The sequence below is a fragment of the Thermobia domestica genome, chromosome 8 (assembly GCF_964235325.1).
Source record: "Thermobia domestica chromosome 8, izTheDome1.hap1.1, whole genome shotgun sequence".
Classification (NCBI taxonomy): Eukaryota; Metazoa; Arthropoda; class Insecta; order Zygentoma; family Lepismatidae; genus Thermobia; species Thermobia domestica.
Genome location: NC_137461.1, coordinates 22,982,646 through 23,002,579, shown reverse-complemented (window position 1 = coordinate 23,002,579; position 19,934 = coordinate 22,982,646). Strand labels below are relative to the sequence as shown.

Sequence of the window (19,934 nt, the reverse complement as noted above, 5' to 3'; positions counted from 1 at the left end):
ACAACATAAGTAAAATATAACAAAGTTGTTTCAAGAGTAGAAACCTCAATATTTTCAAAATAGAAATAATCATTCTGGTATAGGAGACAAACTGGGGAAAACGGTGACTATTCACTCTCTTCTTCCCACAACAGTGTTTGAAGTGCAGAGTGAAATGGCAAATACAACATATTTTTTAGTTTAACGTGCCAAGATTATGCACCGAGACTACACAGAGGAATAAAACGTATGTGACATACGTAAAAACGTAGGTTATATACATAAATCATGTAGCTTTTGGACTTAAAGTAGGACTATATATAAAATCCTGCAGCCAGGACCAGTTCTAGACATTTCTTAAGTGTAAGCAAACAATACTGTATTTTGGCGCTTCCACTTAAATGATAATAAAAGAGTAGAAAGTTGTAATGGACCAAAAAAAAAAAATCTCAAATAATTGTTATAATTGTAAATTTCTTCAATACCTGTAATCTACCTATGAATATTAACGAAAAATTTCAAAATTACAACTAATTGACCGTGGGTAAAAACTGAATAAATTTCCAATTTTTATAATTAATAGTATTTTTCATTAAATAAGCACAAAGCACAACTAAAATATATACCTAACATGTATTTTGACAAGTACAATTGAAACATAAAAGTCGAAACACAATAAAACTCACGAGCTTGAAATCTATCATTAACACAAGTTTTTATTTTGACAAAGAGGTATGCTCTTATGCTTCATTAAAAGAATATTTACATAGTGTTTTCTAGAGATATGATGATAGTAATTAGCTTAATTTCTCATTTTCTTTGTTACTGAAAAATTTATGTTATAAAGACACTTTTCTGGATTTCAATTTGGCAAAATTTCTTATTATTGCATCCGTATCCATTTAATTCAGTATGTCATTTTCAATGACCATCAAAGCTAGTCCATTTAATCGTTCTTGAGATAGAGTTGACTTTAAATAATTTTGCATTAATTTTAGCTGAACTTGTTTAATACACAACAAATGAGAAAAGTATGTGCCTTAATCGATATTTAGTTTGTCTTCGATCCAGTGGCGGAACTTCAAAATCAGATTCCCCCGCAAAACGTCTTAACCCACCTTTGCAAAACTTATTGTCAAGGTACCTTAGACCTATAAAACAATCCAGTTTTTTCACGTCTCTTTCCAACACAGACATTCGAAATCAGGCAATCAGTAACACAATGTAAACACAACTAGTGGCGCATCCAAGATTTCTCTTTTGAGTTCGAAGATTTTTCGGAGTAGCCTACAAAATGGAAATAATATTGTGTATTTGCCCTCTGAAATTGTGCTAATTTGCTTAAAAATTAGAAGTTCTACAGTATCCAGACTCTCGCACCACCTCCGTCGGCGCATCCCCGAACACAAGTAACTAATAATCAAAACTACACATTGCATTTGGACTACTACCAAATGTTTAAAAATATCGCCCCCTCTGAGGTTAATACGAGAGAATGGATTGATAATGATTGTTACGCTATTATAGTACAACGAGCATATACTGCTGTGAGTTCTGAAAAAAAGAAATGTTACTTATAATTCTAATGACCTTTTGATCACATTACCCTTACCATATGCATACATTGCACATTTGTATTTTGTGCATATGGTGGGATTGTGGAGAGAGTGCAGCCGTCTTTAGTCGTACTGCCGTAGTGCTTAATTTAACATCTATTGAAAAGCTCTACACTTTATCTCATATTCGTAAAATCTCCTTTCCCCCTCTTTAAAAAATATTTCCTAAATCTCCGTGCGCCGCCGCCGCGGGAAATTTTCCTCAAACTAGCATCACTTGCGAGTGTGGCATTAGCGTCAATTGATGTACGATTCCATTTCAATTGTGAAGAGGGTTTTATAGCCAATCAGACAAAGATTCGAGTTTATTCTCCCTTTGATGTATTCTTTTCTGTATTTCAGTCTGTACAATATTTATTTGAAGCTATTTGGAAAAGTTTTCATCATATCATTTTCTCTCATAAATATTCACATTTAAAACAAAATTCCTTTGCAAGTTTGGCGCCCTCTTCACCTGACGCTTCCTGCGAACGCGTAGTTCGCAGGATTCAAGATCCGGCTCTGCCTGCAGCAAGCGTGTAACTGAAAACGTATTTTCTATAATACTTTCCGTATGTGTACCTTCTATACGTACTTTCCGTATGTGTTCCTTCTATACGTACTTTCCGTATGTGTTCCTTCTATACGTCCTTTCCGTATGTGTTCCTTCTATACGTACTTTCCGTATGTGTTCCTTCTATACGTACTTTCCGTATATGTTCCTTCTATACGTACTTTCCGTATGTGTTCCTTCTATACGTACTTTCCGTATGTGTTCCTTCTATACGTACTTTCCGTATGTGTTCCTTCTATACGTACTTTCCATAAGTGTTCCTTCTATACGTTCTTTCCGTATGTGTTTTTTCTATACGTTCTTTCCGTATGTGTTCCTTCTATACGTACTTTCCGTATGTGTTCCTTCTATACGTACTTTCCGCATGAAAGAACGAACTGTATAGAGGCAGTAAAGATCTCACATAGAGGAGGAGGTACATAACGCATAGCTGGCGTATGTAATGTACCTATATGTATGTAATATACGGAAAACCGTGGATATCAAATATCCTGCAGCTTCATGAAGTAAGTAGAAGGAAACGGGAGAACCACGAGGAAACCTTCGCACACGGTGTTTGTCAACCACAATGCTCACTTGGCGGTTCCTCGGATCGGACCAGTGACCCAAAATACCAGAGACGAGCGCTCTATCGTTGAGCCTATAACAGATTCTTTGGGACAAGGAAAGTCTCATTCATTTCAATAAAATAATCAACGTAAGATCAAAACATGGCGCCTGCTGTTAAACATATTCGTGTCAGTGTAGTTTATTAGATTTCGACTTCGCCATTCTACATAATTGGAGTTAGCTCAACCGTATTCCTTACGAACGCGCTATTAGTGAACGTTTTTCTGGCAAACAAGAGGAATTTCATTATGATTTTATCTTTTACTTGTGGCTATCATGGCCGGCTCTACCATATGTGCAACACGTACATTTAGGGATGCGCATGAGTCGAGACTCGAATTCGAGTCGAGACACTCTTTGTAAAATTCGAGATGAGTCGAGACAAACGTATTTCTCGATTCGAATTTTCGAGTCGAGACACGAGTCGAGTCGAGACTGCTAGTAAAAATCTCGACTCGGCTCGAATCTCTCCAAAACCTTTCTATAATTTTTAATTTTATCTTGAAGAAAGTATTCACTCAGAAACAACCTTGAAACCAATTCCAGCTTAAAAAAAAAAAATCTTTAGAAAGGAACAGAACGCATAAACTTAATACTTAATCTTTTGAGGTCAAAATTTAATTTTCAGCTCAATTCTGTTAATTAAAACTAATAATTAATGTCGTGATATTTGATTGTACTTCAAATATAATAATCATAATAATAATATTTGATTATCTAGTTTGTTTAAAACTATTATTGCTTCTTGTCATAACTTGTAAAATTTCTTACAAGATGATCAGAATATTGAAAATTTCCTACATTTTAAATTTATTTATTATACACCGATCAGGCAAAACATTATGACCATCTATCTACTATCGATATAAACCCGTCCAGGCGATAGCAGAGTCACATGCCGAGGAATGCCTGCTAGTCAGACACACGTACGGTGCATGTAGTATCAGTGAGTGTTGGCCGTGTGTAGAATGGGGAAGGGGCGCCTGAGTTTGACCGAGGGTAGATTCTAATGGGTCGGAAACTCGGCACAAGAATTTCAAAAACTGGAGAACTTGTCGGCTGTTCGAAGAGTGCTGTGGTGAGTGTCTTCAACAAGTGGCGAAGCCAAGGGGAAACGATGTCCAAAAGTCAAGGGGTTGGGCACCTCCCTCCTCATTACAGATGTCGGACGTCGTAGGCTGGGCAGACGGGTAAAACAGGACAGGCAGCGAATTGTGGCGGAACTAACATCAGACTTTAAACACACAGTGCACTGATCCCTCCTAACGATGGGCCTGCGCAGCCGACGACCCATCCATGTGCGAATGTTAACACCACGACATCGGCAATTACGACTGAAATGAACACGTGACCATCACCACTGGACTCTGGCGCAGTGGCAGAGCGTTGCATTATCTCACGAATCCCGATACTTTCTTCATCATGACGATGTAAGTGTGCGAATCCGTCGTGTTCCAAGGGAATAACTTCTTGACACCTGTACTGCGGGACGGAGACAAGCTGGCGGCGGCTTAATCATTCTCTGGGGGAACATTCACGTGAGTATTCATGGTGTCTAGTGGAGCTCGAGCAAGGCAACATGACGGCCGAGGCGTATCGCACACTACTTGCAAACTACGTACATCTCTTCATGACGACCATGTTTCCCAACGATAGTGACATTTTTCGACAAGATAATGCACCATATCACAAGGCCAGGAGTGTGATGGAGTGGTTCGAGGAACACAGGGGTGAGTTCCAAGTGATGTGCTGTCCTCCACCTCGCCAGATCTGAATCCAATCGAACACATCTGGGATGTGATTGAACGTAAAGTCAGAACCATCGCCCCCTCCACGGAATTTACGGAAATTAGGTGATCTTTGTGTGCACATGTGGTGCCAACTCTCTCCAGCAACCTACCAAAGATCATTTCGCCCATGCCAAGAGGCGTCGCAGTTGTTATCTGTGCCGAAGATGGACATACTGACAATTAGGTAGGAAGTCATAATGTTCTGGCTGATGTGTATATTTTAACTCGTATATTTTGTCTCGACTCAAATTTCGAGACGTTTCGTCTCGAATTCGAATCGAGTCGAGACAGAAACATATTTTCGAGTCGATACACGAGTCGAGACATTTTCTCGAGACGAGTCGAGACAGGCTTTAATCTCGACTTGACTCGACTCGTGTTCATCCCTATGTTCATCTCTATGTGTTTCGAGGGGCGGCAAAATCTGCCATATATTTCTTGTTGGAAACAGATTTCATGATGATGGTAGTTAAATTTGTTAAGCTGACCTTCTGTTTGAGTACTACTTTCATAAATCATGTTTAAGTCTCATTAGTTTAAAGTCACATGGACAGTGCTAAAGCAAATGGTCAGGCAAATCCCTGCATGGATTGCTTAATTGTTGTCAAATACAAGAACTCAATTGTCGAACAGTAGTGAACACTGGTTTCATTTAGTTAGTTATTACGGTTGTGATATCAAAACTAGGTTTGTCTTTGTCATAAACAAGTTCCTTATCACTGAAAGTGGAAACTGTTTTTTTTAAATTAACAACTGTAGAATGAAAATCAAGAAAAAAATAAAAGAGCTAGTTGCACTGGAATTACAAATTGATATAATGAGATTGAAGCTCGATATTGAATTCTATAAATAGAATTACTATCTTTCCTCTACAAGTGTGTTTGCTTTGTCTTTCACTAACATAATAGATATAATTATTTAAAGAAAAAATAAACAGACACAACAAGATTGTATTTGTAGTGTTTAAGCCTTTCTGAGTGCAAGTACATTTTCTCTCCGCTTCGTTGTTCATGATGGGATAACATACCTAAAATCGTAGCTTGTAAGATTTATTCTTTCTGGAGAATGGAAGGCTGCAAATGATGCCATTGCATGGGGCGGCAAATTACCTAGGGCCGTCCGTGGTGGTTATAATCTCCGATGTTTAAGTCGTGCTTCTAGTGGAAACGCAGTTACCTCCATGATTAATACATGAACCATTACTTTATTATTATTCGTACTGGATTATTTTTTAATCATCAGTTAGTTAAACTAAACTAAATAAAACTACCATTACTAGCTCCATCTTACGTGATTCCTAGATAATACATATATCTATGATTTATCTTTGTGTCATCTGTTTCCCATCAACCGTTACAAATAAAGAGAAAGGATTTGAAACTCGGTAATATCGTCCAACTTTCAAAATAGTCATATCTCTCAAAAAACTGTCAAAACTCCCACAAAATAGATCAGGATGCAAAAATTACCAAAATCGATCAGAACACCAAAAATCGAAGAGATTGTCCACAAATACGGTCAGCAGAACGCCCAAAAGCTGAAATGAACATATAGCCCATGTGAACAGTCTATCTTTTCTTCACTCGAAAGATAAAGTTCTTGACATGCTTAGTTTGCCTTACATTCCTTCGACCTCACTCACACATCTCTGAAAATAACACATAATTCATCTCTATTTGTTTTGTTTCTTTGAAATTACCAAAAGAATGTTTCAATGTACTACTACTACTACTACTACAATAATAATAATAATAATAATAATAATAATAATAATAATAATAATAATAATAATAATAATAATAATAATAATAATAATAATAATAATAACAATAATAATTTATAAAAATGAAAGTGACTATGTTTGTGCAGACCCGTATTTATATATTGTACACTCCTGTGCTATAAATAATTTGCAGCCCCCCGAAAACGACCAATATTAGAGTTGAATTCATAGCTTTTAGGATCGCTGAGATGAATAGTGAAAACTTTAAATCCAATCCATCTTTAAGGTCATACTCCGGGGGGAAGGGGGGGAGCGAAATTTTAAAAGTAATCGAAAACGACAGATATTAGTGTTGAATTAATAGTTTTCGAGGTCGCTGAGTTTAACGGTATTAGTTTTCATTATGTTCAAGTTCATCCTCATCCCTTGGAGGGGGGGGGGGAGGAGAGGATGACTTTTTAAAAATAATCAGATAAGCTAGCTAATAAGTAACTACTGTAGTTAGAGCGAAGCAAACACAACATTATTTTCTCGCGCTTGCGCGGGACTCTGCGGGTTGCTAGTTTCAAATATTACTTTATTGTGAATCTTTGAAAGAAAAAAGCCAAAATTTTGCCGCCTCCTATATTCTGCAGCCCTGTGCTCGAGCACAGAATAGCACTTACCTAAATACAGGCTTCTGTTTGTGACAATAACTTTTGAACCACCAGACCGATCTTGATTCAATTTTCAACATAGATGGGGCTCGGACCAGGGATAATTTTTATCATTTTACTTTGATGGTGCAACGTAGGAGAGGGGAGGGGGAGGTATATAAAAATCAATATATATAAAATTGAAAGTGACTATGTGACTTTGTAACTCTTGAACCAGACGACCGATCTCGATTTAATTTTCAACATAGATGCAGGAGCGTCATTTCAAATTTTCCTTGGGGGGGGGGGTGACCGCCTGATATAAGTAAAATTTTGCGTTTATCACTGATTTTCTACTATTTTATTGATAACATCTGTATAAATCTCAAACACAGGGGAGACAATTGCCCCTCCCTGCCCCCCTAAATGACGCCCCTGCATAGATGGGGTTCAAGCCTAGAATGGTATTTATCATTTCACTTTGACGGTGCAACGGAGGGGAGGAGGAGATATATAAAAATGATCGGAAATTACTGATATTAGTGTCGAATGCATAGTTTTCGGGGTCGCTGAGATAAACAGTATCACTTCCGATGCCGTTTAAATCCAAATTCAGCCTCGCAACTTGGGGGAGGGGGAGGAGGAGGAGCGATATATAAAAATGATCGAAAATTACTAATGGAACATACTACTAATTTTTCTTATTTTAATCCAGCGAAGCAGGTATTTGACGCTAATAATAATAATAATAATAATAATAATAATAATAATAATAATAATAATAATAATAATAATAATAATAATAATAATAATAATAATAAAGGACTCTTGCTTAGCACTTAAAAGTAACGAAAAGTCGAACAGAAATTTAAGATAAGTCTATAGGCACACAAAAGTCAAAATGAAAATGCTTTTGAAGACGAAATGCAGTGTATTCATCGAGGGTCAAGATAGAAGATCCTACTGACCTTGAATTTCAGCAATCGTATACTACGTAATCACTATTTTGTACGTAGAATTCAGCCAAAAGATGTCGCCATCGGCACTAACGAGTGAAGAAATGCAAAAAAACACCCGTCAATCATTCTTTGAGCTTGTAATCACAGACTCATTACATAAAGAAATAAAATAATATACATATAACTCAAAGAGGAAGTGGGAGTCGACTTAAAAAATTTTAAAAAATAACAATTTACATTTTAAAGAAAATAAAAAAAAAAGATTGGACTACAATGTAACGTTTTCACAGATTAAATTTAGCTTTGTTCTCACACCGACCGCTAACCTTTTATCTTCTTTTTTTATCTTTTAACTTTTAACTTGACGTTCTTTTAATATTGCTTTTGTCACGTGATTTATTCTTTGTTTTGCATTTTGTATACTTCTTCGCTGGTTGGATAAAAAACAGCTTTCTCTTTTCCAATCCAAGATAAAACGTGTCGGCAATATATTTTTAGTTTCGCTCTTCGAAGCATTCGTAGCAGTAGGTTGGCACGGGATTCCGAGAAGAAGAAATCGTGATGAATAAACTATCAATTAACGCATTATAAAAGTGTATAAAAATTTGCAGTAGTCTGTGTGTCTGTGTCCCTGTTAGCTGGCCATCGAGAAAGCAGAGTAGCCAAGCCATGGCAAGTGTCGTAATGTTATGGATGTTAGCTGCTGAATTAAGCGACAACAGGTATGCCGTGACATAAACTAAGACATCTTCTTAGAACGTGTATTGAAATAGAAGTTTACCTTCTGTTTTTGTGTTACTAAATAACTAGTATTTATTCTAACGCACGAATTTAGCATATACATGCTAAATGTATCACTAAGTTATTTCGTAAGGTTTATTGTATAAGGGCAGACATAACAGCAAAATGTTTTTTATTATTTTTTAAATTGTTTACGCTGTGACATTGACAGCCAATAATATTTTTTGAGATGTATAATAGCAAATTATTATTATTATTATTATTATTATTATTATTATTATTATTATTATTATTATTATTATTATTATTATTATTATTATTATTATTATTATTATTATATTTTTAATTAGTAAAATAATCACGAAGATCAGTAACGTATCTACTACAAACCAGGCGCACACCCAGAAATTTCTATGTACAGTATATCGAATTGTTGTTATCCAACATCCAAGAAAACGACAAGCAATTTTAAGTTCTTTCCTCTACATTCTCAGGGGAGAAAATGGTACAACTAAATTGTTTTTATAAGAAAGGAGAGTACAGACGTAGTGTAAGATCAACTCTGTAAGGCATATCAATAATTTCTCTGTTAAAGCAAGTATAATTTTAATAAGAAAGTGTATAAATATTTGTTAAATTTCTAAAATTGGACGGGTACGGACCGTGTGGAACCCCGTGAGTATGTCCCTTGTATAGATAAAGTAAATATTAAAATTATTTATTTATTTTTTGGGCGGGCTTCAGGCCGGTAGCCAGCCCAAAAATGTAGGGGGCCCGGCTGAAGTTAGGGGGACGATCCAACCATATTATAGTTCATTTGCAAGCCTACCGTGAAAATTTTAGGGGGGCGCCCCCTAGATCCCTCTGGATACGGGCCTGGCCGGCTTGAGTAAGTGGAAACCCTGCCCTTGGAATAAACTCACATTGGCTGGGCACGACTAGGCCCAGTGGTGGCGTTTGAATGTGAATCCGGGGGGGTAATAACATTTGCCATTATTAAGGGGGCAGTAGTCAAAACAAGCAGTCCAGAATTCATTTTCGATGAACTACGTTGAGCAAATAAAAGGAAAAAGTCCCGATTTACAATAATATTATTTGATACACACATGTGTGAAGTAAAACGTAGTGAAATTGCAAAGTGGAGTGGAAAAATGTCTTTTCATGCACGTAGCGATAACGTAGTTACATGGTGCAGTCACACATGACCGTGGCGTAAGACGATTTCTTGCCGACGATCGTGGAGAAACGATCTAAGCCACTCTTCCAACCCAAGTCCCAATCTAAACAACACTTATTTGTAAATCTTACAGAAAGTTATAAAAACGCTAACCATAATGATTATAGAAGATGACGTACAGTTGTATTATTTGGATTCATATTACATATACAGTAAAGCTCTATAACTATATGCTCTATAGAGCTTTGTGTATTATAACAGAGAAATTTCGTCTTTTTATGTGAGGAAAGATTGAAAATTCAATATTATTAATAATATATTTTTTCAACTTCTCGAAGTAACGAAAAAGCAGGAGATTGTTAACTTTTCATTTTCTTTCGCAGTAGATCAGTAGAACGTAGAAAAAGCAGATCTCCTGCAAAATCAGTAGATCTGGCAACACTGCAGTGAGTACACTTTTAACTCGCACCCCCAGAATAAGACTGTCGTAACTCAAAATAGATTTTTAATTGTTATCAATTTTTAACGTGTAATAATTGCAATGTGTATGTATTTAAGAAAGACTTTGTCTGCAATAATTATTACTATACATATTGAAATAACGTTACAATCTTCAAAAAGAGACGAGATAATGAAGTTCCTTTAGATCAGCGTTTCCCAACCGGTGTGCCGCGGCACACCGCTGTGCCGTGAATGGGTCGCTGGTGTGCCGCGAGTAAATCGAAACAAAATTATTAATTCTATAGCAATTAAATTGCAGGACATAGTGAAAAATGTATGTTTGTATTTCACATTACCATGAACCTCTAATATGAATCTACAACCTCTAATATGAACATATATTTTAAGTTTCATACCGCGTTACTTTTCTGCACATTTTTAATATTGAAAAAGATATTTGTTATCATTGTTATGACGTTATGATCATTATTGCTTCTTTATTGTTGCAGACTATTTCGTAACTTCAAATTTTAAAATATTCAATCTTTTCGACAAAACAAACATGCATACGAGTTACCTACATTTGTGTTTTAAAAGTAAAAGAGATTTGTTTGTTCGTTCGTTATTTAGTGATCTTCCTTTTTAGTGAAAGTTTGGATGCAGTTTTCGAAAAAGAAAGCGTATTTTTAAAAACCTAAGTCCAATATTTCATTGCAATTGTTTTGTATTTTTAAATTAGAATGAAAAATAAGCATAATAATTTACTATGGTGGAAAACCAGTGATCGAGCTTTCCTCTATGTGAGGAGATCAGTAATCACAGAAAAAGATATAATGTAATTTTATATTTAAATATAATAAAATCTACGAGTGTGCCGCGAGAATTCAAGTTACACCCATAGTGTGCCGCAAGTTGAAAAAGGTTGGGAAACGCTGCTTTAGATATAACAAATTTCTTTGGCTCACTCTTAAAATTGACATTTCAGAGTTACGACAGTTTTATTCTGGGGGTAAACATGAAACACTTTTTAATAATTCTAGAAAAGCATCTCAATTTCCTCTAGAAACAGTAACTGTTATATGCTACCATAGAAACACAAAGGAAAGAAAACATTTCACTGCAAAATATTTGTATGTATTTCAGTGTATTTGCTTTTAGTTCTGAAATTGTCCAAATGAAAATAAGAATTTATCATTTCTGTCAACTTTCGCTTAGGTAGTTGTGCTATTTTGAGGCCATTATTTATCCATATTCAAGTATCTCTTTCTGTGTTACTCGTGTAGAACTTTTTCTTTTTTTTTTTTTTTTAAACATGATAAACATATACAACAGTACATAACAGTTTTTCATGCTGAGTATTATCATGGAATTTTGACTTTACAAAACAAAAAAAAAGTAGTTTATCTTTGTGTTTCTTATGGAAAATACAAAGAAAATCGCAATTTATAAAGTATTTGACTGACATATTTATCAGATTGGCACAAACAACAGCATACATTCGTTATATTCCAAGGTTGTATTCTAGCTATATGTTCAGTTTTCTAGTAATACCATGTGCAACAGTCAGAACTGGGTCTATTTGTGCAAAATACTAGTACAAGGCAATTACGTTTCAACCTAGACATCCTTCTCCTCCCCCCCCCAAAAAAAAGACGAAATATGTGCTACTGCTTATGAGGTGGGCGAGTTTCGTACAAAAAATTTCAAAGAATCCAGTTGCGGATTTATAACAAATGACATCACTAGCTCTTTTCAAATGACAAGTTATGGGGCGTTTACACTTGGTCGATTTAGTCGCACGACTAAATCGACTCGCTGCATTTGCCACTAAATCGAAGCAACTAGGCCGAATCAGATCGATGGATGTGTTCAATTATTTCAACCACAGAAAATAGAACGTCTTTCAATTCAGTTGCCAGTCGATTAGTCGCTTTCGATCAACAGGCGATTAAGTTGAAGTCCCGTTTACACGGTCGATTAAGTTGAAAGTGACGTCAATTCAACTGAATCGAACGAGTGTAAACGCCCCATAATGCTCACTGCTCACTTTCAACTTAATCGACCGTGTAAACGGGAATTCAACTTAATCGCTTGTTGATCGAAAGCGACTAATCGACTGGCAACTGAATTGAAAGACGTTCTATTTTCTGTGGTTGAAATAATTGAACACATCCATCGATCTGATTCGGCCTAGTTGCTTCGATTTAGTGGCAAATGCAGCGAGTCGATTTAGTCGTGCGACTAAATCGACCAAGTGTAAACGCCCCATTACATAGCTTTGAGAAGGTTTTCTGCTCCTTCAATAGCAGTGAAGCGACGTTGTCATTTTGGGGCAGATGACAGTATATAGCTAGACACACGGAATTTCGCACTACTATGATTGTTGTCAATATCTGACGCAGTACCTAGAAATATCGCGTATCATTGACTATCGCTCATGTAGGTTCTCATCTGAAAAAAAAATGTATAATATGACCGCTACCTGAATGTGTAATGTTTAAATAAATTTAACTTCTCACAGAATAGAGGGTGGTGAATCATAATTCTCGTATCAAACTAAACGGAATTAATTGCACACAAACTAGAAAATGGAGTATTTTATTCACACTAGTAACATATTTTGAGATACATGTATTTAAGAAAATGGACATTTTTAAAAATTGTCTTGCCTGAATATTCTATGTATTCTAATGTGTGCACTTGTAACACTATCGATACTTTACTATACTCGTAAATCATTCCGCAATTTCGATTTCACGTAGCAAGAAATTCACTTTTACACAGAACCCCTTTGTGTGATCGTCTGAATTTTGTAATGATATCTCGTTTGGTTTTGCAGTCTTTCCCCAATACCATGTTGTATTAACAACTACTGTGCAAGAGCAAGAGCATACATTTGAATGGTGGCTATTTCAAGACCGATGCTCCGCACGAAAAAGAGTATATATATATATATATATATATATATATATATATATATATATATATATATATATATATATATATATATATATATATATATATATATATATATATATATAAAAGAGAACGCACAAATCCTTTGTGAACTCATCACGCTAATACGGCTGAACCAATTTCTTTCATTTTTGGGGGGTTATTATGATTTGGACCCTAGATGGTTTTTATCATATCACTTTAATTTTTAATTACCAGTGTCTTGAGATAATTGACCATTCAAGTGTCCATACGTACAAATCCTTTGTTATTAGTTCATCATAGGTAAAAATAAACGTATTTATATGCAACCCGCATGACCATGTGACTCGGCGGGTTAACATAAATGACAGGCGCTATAATTTTAACATTTACTGCAATTTGAAAGCGAAAAAGTAAAAATTATCTAAGTAACAAAGTTTATTGCGTTCCGGGGTGACCGCAGCGAAGCGGGGTGAACGCTGCTAGTATATATATATATATATATATATATATATATATATATATATATATATATATAGAGAGAGAGAGAGAGAGCACTATAAAATTGGTTGTTTTATTCATGTTATGTATAATGATACTTCAAATCACATAACTTTCCATTTAACATTTTCGATTGATCGCAAGTGACCCATGATAGGGGTTCCTGCGGAAAAAACAGTACTCTCCATGCAATTCGTGTCTTTGACGTGTGAGACCTGAGTTCTATTTTCAGCGGTAGCTCATTGGGTTCGGATCCAACGTTAAGCTGTAGGTAGACGTCTCATGTAGGTTCGCTACTAAACAGGGCGCTAAACTCCAACCCAACCTCGTTTCCCTAGCTCAGTTTCACTTCAACCGGGTTGTTAATTATAAGCACTTGACGTTTTCTCTGACTGTGCATGGCCATTTTGTAAACGGCCTCCCACGCGAAAAAAAATCTTCAAAGTTTGTTTTTTCATGTTTTTTTAAAATGGTATATCATATGACATACCTTCCTATTTAAAATTTTCGAGTGACACCATGTATCCCAGTATAGGGGACCCCGTGAGAAAAACAGTACCCTCCGTTCAATGTACCCTAGACATTTCTCTACTTCACTTTCTGTTTCATGTTTTTATCTTCAGCCATTTCTGATTTATAAGCCCTGGATATTTTACCTTACTGTGCAAGAACTCTTATTTTAAAATAATGACCATGTCGTAAACAGTGCCTTACATCAAAAAAGTTTCCGTACAAAAGTTGTTTGTAGAGCTCACTTGTGGCTAAGCGGTTAGCATACGCGCTTTTAGCGTGGGAGACCTGCGTTCGATTCTCGGCAGGAGCTCATCCATTCCGCTGTATGCCCACGTCTCATATAGCCTAGCTACTGAACGGGACGCTAAAAACAAATAAAAAGTTGTTCGCTTTTTTCATAATATTTTCAATGGTATGTCAAGTGACATACTTTCTCATTTACAATTTTCGAGTGCTCCCCAGTGCTCTATGATAGGGGACCTTGTGGGAAATAAAGTACCTCTATCCAATGCATCCTGTGACATTTTCCTATCTCACTTCGTGTTGTATTTTTTTTTTTTTTTATCTGTAAGTGTTTGTTATATAAGGACTGGGCGTTTTATCTGATACACCCTGTATATGAAATATTAGAAATTAGGGAGGTGGAGTGGGGGAATAGATTGAGAATAGATACGTAAGAACTAAACAATTATACCTTTACTACACATATATTCACGTGCATATGCCAATTACTATTCATGTGACATAAAAAGGCGTTCTGGCTATGGTAAGAAGCTAAGCCATTCAAGGCTAGAAATGCAATATTGATGTTTTTTAACACATATGTTTATAATACCGTATACTGTAAATGCTTTATATATGTCAATGTCAGAGAGTTTAAGGAAAAGTTGCGAAGAAAAAATGTATATCATGTATGTTCTCGCTTAACTCTGGAATGCATGGAGCAATTTCAAGCAAATTTGGAACACATACTACTTACAATCTCAAATATATAGAGAGGAAGAAGAAAAACTGCTTTTAATAAAAACAAATACACGTATCGATGCAAGATATAACTTTTCATCTTCTGAAGACAAGACATGAAAATGAAATCTTTGAGTTTTACGTTCCACGGTTATGCCGGTTAGACTAAAGGAGTCGGTGATGATGAATAATGAATGAAATGGTGGAATGAAGAAAGTGGGAGGAAACGGGAGAACCCCGAGAAAACCCACGCACACGGTGTTTGTCCACCACAAAGTTCACTTGGCGGGGGCTGGGATCGAACCCGGAACCCCAAGCACCAGAGGTGAACGCTCTACCACTGAGCCACCGCGGCCCCCTGAAGACAAGGCAGCTTCAACTATTGTCACGTAGGGAATCCTGAACACACACTTCTACTCAACCGCAACATAAAACCTAGGGGTCAGTGGCAGAGGGCTCATATCTTGGGGTACCTGCTTCGATTCCAACAGGCACCAAGTTGGCTCTTCTGGTTGAAAACACCGTGTGCGTGGGTTTTCTAAAACGTTTTCCTTCTTTCTTTATTCCACCATATCGTTCATTATCTTACGTGGGACACCCGACTTCGATTCCTGGTTGGAGCTCATGTGATCCAGATCCCACGTTAAGCTGTAGGTTTGCGTCTCGTATAGCCTCGCTGCCAAAGGGGATGCTAAACTAAAATCCAATTCAAGCCGAATTGTTCATTGCTATCATCACCTTTTTCCTTATCCAAGGAGTACAATTCTGGAACATTAAAACTATATATTAAAATCAAATTTCGGTCCTGGGATGGTTTTCATAATTTAACTTTGAAGGTGCAACTTTGGAGAGGGGAAAATGTACAAAAATAATCGATATTAGTGTCGAATCCATAGTTTTCAGGTTCGCTGAGATGAACAGTGACACTTCCAATGCTGCTTAAATCGAAATTCAGCCTCCCAACTTGGGGAAGGGGAAATATATATATAAAAATGATCGAAAATGACCGATATTAGTATCGAATCCACAGTTTTCGAATTCACTGTGATGAACAGTGACACTTCCATGGGCTTCTCTTGGGGGGAACGAGAGGGACGCGTCCCCCCAATATTTTGAAGCACAAAAAATTCAATATTTTATTCAAATTTAATTTATTTACTAACGACAGAATAACATATAAATAATTATAATTATATTTATTTGGAATATATTATTGAGGCTGTGAAACGATTATATCAGAGTTCTTGATATACCTTAAGGAGTCCGTGAAGGTAAGCACAAAGATAACAAATGGACTCGAAGATAATAAATAGGTTGGGCTAGGTAGCACCATTTAAATCATTTTCTTCGATATCCCCCTGCAAATTTTACATGCCAGAGACGCCAGTGGACACTTCCGATGCTGTTTAAATCCAAATTCATCCATTTATGCCCAAAATGAAACGTATTCTTCCCGTGCGAAGAACGGGTATTCTGCAAGTAGTAAAATAAAAAATAATAAAAAAAAAAAACATAAATCAATAACTTTTATTCTTTGAGTTTGGTCAAGCTATGATCCAAGTTGTCCTTTTCAATGTATCGGCCATTTTATATTTTTCTTTATATGGTAATATGTCTTTCGTATCATATTTTTTTTTAAATATTTAATGAGCATTCAATTGTGTAGTGATAAAACCGTGGTGGGTATATCCTGCAATCATATTACCGCCTGCTTTTCTGTCGTCGTTATGGATATTGTGCAAAACGGGAAAGGAAAATGACAGTAATTCCTCTTTAGACCAACGCGTGTAAAATTTCTATTACTCTATAGTACAAATTTCTTTCTGAAACTATGTTCCCGGGGGGCACACTACGTATTTCGGGGGCACTGCTGGTACTATTCTATTTATTATTATATTCTAGACGTATTATTTTGGTCTCCTCCGGGGGCACTTCCAGAGCTCCGGGGGAGGGGGAGCAGTGGTCCCCTAAAAATATGTCTAGAAGAAAAACTGTTTGTAGTAGGGGAGCTTAGGGGAAATATCCTGCACTTTGTGTTAAAAAGGTCCCACTCGGGTATTTAGTTCCCCTGATCCAACTAAGCAGGAATCGAAGTGGCCCCACTCCGACAGGTGGCCAGAATCCAATATGGCGGCTATCAAAGATGGCCGCTTCTGCGACTTCATAGTGTTAGTTTTAGAGGCATATATCTCCTTAACTAATAGTCCAATCTTCACGATTTAAATACTAAACGACGTAGAAGATAACAGGGTCTAATAAATTAAAAAATGTTTTTACCTAACACTGAAATTAACACCTACAGAAATTATTTAATTTGGAACTTTACATTTCTTATGATGGAGTTTACTCATATTTTTTAAAATAACAAATAAACGGCTGGGATTATCGAAAAAGACGTCGTATAACTTTTTAAAGAGTGTTAAATTATCTTTCGTTTGGTGTATATTTCATTCAGATTGGTTAATAAACAACGAATTTATGACAATTTAAAGATTCGCGTTGAGTCGATTGATTTTTCCAAATGTCGAGCGAGAGTTCATTTACCGTAATAAAACATCACTGCATTGTACGAAATAAATCATTCTCTTGTGATGTATTCTTCATAAGTCCCACTTTCACCAGAAGCACAAAGTAGCCTGACCAACAGGCCCGAATCCACGGGGGTCTAGGGGGCCGCCCCCCCCTAAATTTTTGCTGGCCCCCAAAAATTTTCACGGTAGGCTTGCAAATAGTAGTAGGGGTCCCGTTATATTGAGCCGAGTCAGCAAAAATTTTTGTGACGTCATAGGTCAAAGGTCAATGACCTTGGCCCGGGGTCAATGACCTAGGGGTACCTAGGACCACCCCCTCTAAATTTTGGCAGGGGTACCTTGGCCCACCCCCTAAATTTTGGCAGGGGTACATAGGACCACCCCCCTTAAATTTTGGAAATTGCCAAATCTAAAAATTTGGTATGGTAGCCTAGGACCATAGTATGTACCTCTATCAGTATTGGGTGTCTATGTCGTTCCCTTTTATGGGTAAAAAATTGCCAAAAATTCAAATTTCGGGGTTTTTTGACCTAATTTATCCCCTTTGATGAGGTGTTATTACCCTATATAGTTATATGGGCGTATACAGGGGTCCATTACCTTTCATAACATATGGGTATATTAATGCACCCCTTTAAATTTTTGGGAGGGGTACCTTGGCCCACCCCTTAAATTTTGGAAATTGCCCAATTTCAACATTGGGTATTATAGTATAGGACCCTAATATGTATTAGGTTAAATTTGGGCGGTCCACCTCATTCCCTTTTAGGGGTACAAAATTGCCAAAATATAAACGTAAGCAATACGTTATACCACGTGTTTGGTTTTTGGTCGATTTTATCCCCTTTGATGAGGTGTTATTATCCTATATAGTTATATGGTCATGTATAGGGGTCCATTACCTTTCATAAGATATGGGTATATTTGTGCACTCCTTTAAAAATTTGGGAGGGGTACTTTGGCCCACCCCTTAAATTTTGGAAATTGCCCAATTTAAAGATTTGGTATTATAGTACTGGACCCTAACATGTATTATGATAAATTTGGGTGGTCCACCTCGTTCCCTTCTAGGGGTACAAAATTGTCAAAATATAAACGTAAGCATTACGTTGTACCACGTGTTTGGTCTTTTGGCCCAATTTATCCTCTTGGATGAGGGCCTATTACCTTATATGGTTATATGGTTATGTATAGGGGTCTATTCCCTATCATAAGACATAGGTACATTTGTGCACCGGGAGGGATACTTTGGCCCACCCCTTAAATTTTGGAAATTGCCCAATTTAAACATTTGGTATTATAGTACTGGACCCTAACATGTATTATGATAAATTTGGGTGGTCCACCTCGTTCCCTTCTAGGGGTACAAAATTGTCAAAATATAAACGTAAGCAATACGTAGTACCACGTGTTTGGTTTTTTTTTGTCGATTTTATTTCCTTTGATGAGGTGTTATTATCCTATATAGTTATATGGTCATATATAGGAGTCCATTACATTTCATAAGATATGGGTATGTTTGTACACTCCTTTAAAAATTTGGGAGGGGTACTTTGGCCCACCCCTTAAATTTTGGAAATTGCCCAATTTAAACATTTGGTATTATAGTACTGGACCCTAACATGTATTATGATAAATTTGGGTGGTCCACCTCGTTCCCTTCTAGGGGTACAAAATTGCCAAAATATAAACGTAAGCATTACGTTGTACCACGTGTTTGGTTTTTGACCTAATTTATTCCTTTGGATGAGGTCCTATTACCTTATATGGTAATGTATAGGTGTTCATTCCCTATCATAAGACATAGGTACATTGATGCACCCCGGAAGGGGATTCGGTATCATAGTACATGACTCAACATGTATTATGATAAATTTGGGTGGTCCACATCGTTCTCTTTTAGGGGTACAAAATTGCTAAAATATAAACATAAGCAATATGTTGTACCATGTGTTTGGTTTTTGGCCCAATTTCTCCCCTTTGAGGAGGTTCTATTACCTTATATGGTTATATGGTCATGTATATAGGTTCATTTCCTATCATAAGATATGGGTACATTGATGCATCCTTTAAAAATTTGGGAGGGGTATCTTGGCTCATCCACTCGGTTTTAGAAATTGTTTAATATAAGCATTTGGTATCATAGTACAGGTCTCCAATATGTACCACTATAAATTTGGATGGTCCACATCGTTCCCTTTTCATAGGTAAAGAACTACCAAAAATCAAATTTCGGAGGTTATTGACCTCTATTTAGCATGTTATA

At 36.4% G+C, this 19,934-nt stretch overlaps 1 protein-coding gene across 2 annotated transcripts in view; it reads left to right on the top strand.

The window, feature by feature from the left end:
* LOC145692782 (calcium release-activated calcium channel protein 1-like) overlaps positions 1-19,934 on the top strand; it is an 82,691-nt gene that overhangs the window by 11,159 nt on the left and 51,598 nt on the right. The window contains exon 1 of one of the 2 annotated variants that reach the window (XM_081768248.1): positions 8,343-8,586. The exons of the other annotated variant lie outside the window; for it this stretch is intronic. The gene's annotated coding sequence lies outside the window, so the exon portion shown is untranslated. Of the gene's footprint in view, positions 1-8,342; positions 8,587-19,934 lie in introns of those variants that run through there. 2 annotated transcript variants of the gene reach the window in all.